Here is a 3055-nt window from a genome sequence, read left to right on the forward strand (position 1 = left end):
GTGAGTGCTTTCAATAAAATGAAGACTTGATCGGAGATTAGACTTGTCTTCCTGCTTTTGTGCCTCCTGTCCCCCCATGCTCTTTCTTCCCCTCCTAGGGTCACCATTGAAGATCCCCACGGGCCAGGGCAGAATGGAACGAAACCGAACGGAACAGAATAGAATAGAATCCATAAAGAAAATGAATACTTCAGAAGGAGCAAGTCAGAGAACAATATGCATGAAATTGCAACTATAAACAGGTACAAGAACTTAAAAAATTATTACAAGACAGAGTGATAGGATACTCAATACAATACTGACAGTAACAGAAATTTATAAAAATGCAATCCCAGAATATCAAGACTAAAGTGGCAGATATTTCTTACATGCTGAAAGGACAAAAAAGGAGAACAGAAGAGATGTAATAGGAATTCGGTGAGTTGGAAGACAAGAACTTCCAGCGTTTCCTCAAAAAGCTGAACATAACTTCCCGCGGCGGCGCCTGTCGGGAGGAAGTGGCATGGTTGCGAATCGGAAGGAGGACTACGGTTCGGGAGGAAGTGGCGTGGGCGGGAGGCAAAAGTAGGACTACTGAGAAGCTCTATCCACTCCCGCTGCTGCAGCCACCCTGCAATAACCCACCAAGCCCAGGATGGACGAGGGCAGCCTGGAGGCGGCCCTGCAGACTTACCGTGCGCAGCTGCGGCAGGTGGAGCTGGCCCTGGGCATCGGCCTGGACTCCTCAGAGCAGGCCGACCTGCGCCAGCTGCACGGGGGACCTGCGGGAGCTCATCGAGCTCACGGAGGTCAGCCTGGTGTCGGTCAGGAAGAGCAAGCTGCTGGCTACACTAGACCAAGCATACCTGGCCGGGGCGGGCAAGGACCTGGCCTCCCAGCAGGCTGTGGCCGAGGCTGAGGGCAAGGACGCACCAGCGGCCGCAGGGGCCTGCCTGGAGACCCCCGGTCCGATCCGGAAGAGGCTGTGCAAGAGCCCTGCAGCCTGGAGCAGGAGACCAAGGGCGATGAGGATGAGCTGAGCAGGACGAAGGTGAGTGCGCCCTACTACAGCCCCTGGGGCACCTTGGAGTACCACAACGCCATGGTTGTGGGCACCGAGCGGGCCGAGGGCGGCCAGGCCCAAGTGCGAGTGCTCTTATCTCTACCCCACACACAAGTCCCTGAAGCTCTGCTCCTTCTTCCTGGAGGGCAAGTGCCGGTTCAAGGACAACTGCAGGTTTTCCCATGGGCAGGTGGTCTCTCTGGATGAGCTCCGGCTCTTCCAGGAACCAGACCTGAGTTCCCTGCAGGCTGGCTCTGCATGTCTGGCTAAACACCAGGATGGCCTGTGGCACCCAGTTCGGATCACTGATGTGGACAGCGGTTTCTACACGGTCAAGTTTGACTCATTGCTGCTTAAGGAGGTTGTGGTAGAGGGAGACAGTGTGCTGCCCCCACTGCGCTTGGAGCCTGTGGAGTCTTCTGAATCAGAGGATGGTGACACAGAAGACTCTAGCTATGCGAGAGTTGTGGACTCAGAGTCTGTGGCCGACAGGACAGATGTGATGGGCAGCGCAGCCTTTGCAAGCTGGGAGGTGCACACACGTGGCATTGGCTCCAGGCTCCTCGAAAAGATGGGCTATGAGCCTGGGAAGGGTCTGGGAAGGAATGCTCAGGGCCGAGTGGAGCCCATCCACGCTGTGGTGCTGCCCCAAGGGAAGTCCCTGGACCATTGCGTGGAGTCTCTCCAGAGGACGGTGAAAGGTGACAAAGTCAGCACCCACAGACCCCCCCAAGTGCCGCGGAAAAGGGACGGTGCCTGCAGGCCGCCCACCCCCTCGCAATGTGTTTGACTTCCTGAATGAAAAGCTCCAGAGCCAGGCTCCCAAGGCCCTGGAGGTGGGGTCAGTGCCCCTGGTGGTGAAGGGCAGCAAGCAGGCCTACCACGCCAGCAAGAGCACCAAGCGCGCACTGAGCCTGCGGCTCCTTCAGACTGAAGAGCAAATTGGCCGGACCCAGCGTGACATCCAGGGAATCCAGGAAGCCCTCAAACGCAACGCTGACCAGCATAGTGTGGCCCAGCTGCGAGAGAAGCTGGCAGGTGCCCAGCAGCAACTGCGGCAGCTCCGGGCCCAGGAGGCAGGACTGCAGAGGAACACAGACACCCACAAGAGGATGACTGAATTCTAGAGCCATCACTGCCTCCAGGATGGGCCAGGAAACCCCAGGACCCCAGCCTAGACCTGTTTGCTGCCCTGCAGAGGGGCTGACCACTTCTGGGCCAAGACCCAGCCATGGACATACCCACTGAAGAGAGGGCAGAGTCCCCTCTGGACACACTTGTCTGTGTTTGAGGTTACTTGAGCCAGGACATGAAAAGATTTTCTGACAAAAAAAAAAACAAAAAACAAAAACAAAACCGGAACATAGAAATTCTATATGACCCAGCTATTCTATTACTAGGAATATACTGTGAGGAAATTAGTAATAAGACACAAATGGGCATTTGTACAGTGATGGCCATAATAGCATTATTCACAGTAGCAAGAAAAAGGAAACAAACAACAAACAAATGGACTAAGAAACAGTAATACATTCACAAGATGAAATACTATGCAACACTCAGGAGCTGGTTTCAGAAAATACTGTATAACATGGGAGATTCTGAAGAGTATTATGCTAAGTAAACTAGCTCAGTCTAACATGGGCAAATATGGCCTAAGACCAATAATGTACAAAATTCCAAAGGGGAAAAGGGAAGGGAGGGCAACTGGGATGCAGGGAATCATGAAGTTACAGAGTTTGGAGAAGAGAGGGAAAGAGTGAAGGAATTAGAAAAAATCCAGTGGGAACCTGAAAACAAAAAAATAGGATAATAGTGGACATAGATCAATAGTGATTAATTTTATAAAGCACAATGTATGAAAATAAATGCATGAACCACAATGTGAATAAAAAATGTGTGGAACAATGCATTTAAATGAAACAATGTAATGTATATGAATTTTATATGCAAACAAATACAAAAAAACAATTTTTTTAAAAACATAACACTTTTTAAGATTAGGATGCTTGG

At 51.5% G+C, this 3055-nt stretch overlaps 1 pseudogene; it reads left to right on the forward strand.

Annotated features, from left to right (window-relative positions):
* Nucleotides 1-634: 634 nt before the first annotated feature.
* Nucleotides 635-2169, forward strand: LOC102872957 (annotated as a pseudogene).
* Nucleotides 2170-3055: the final 886 nt, after the last annotated feature.

The sequence above is a fragment of the Elephantulus edwardii genome, unplaced genomic scaffold (genome assembly GCF_000299155.1).
Source record: "Elephantulus edwardii isolate Elephantulus edwardi_28Jun2011 unplaced genomic scaffold, EleEdw1.0 scaffold00059, whole genome shotgun sequence".
Lineage (NCBI taxonomy): Eukaryota > Metazoa > Chordata > Mammalia > Macroscelidea > Macroscelididae > Elephantulus > Elephantulus edwardii.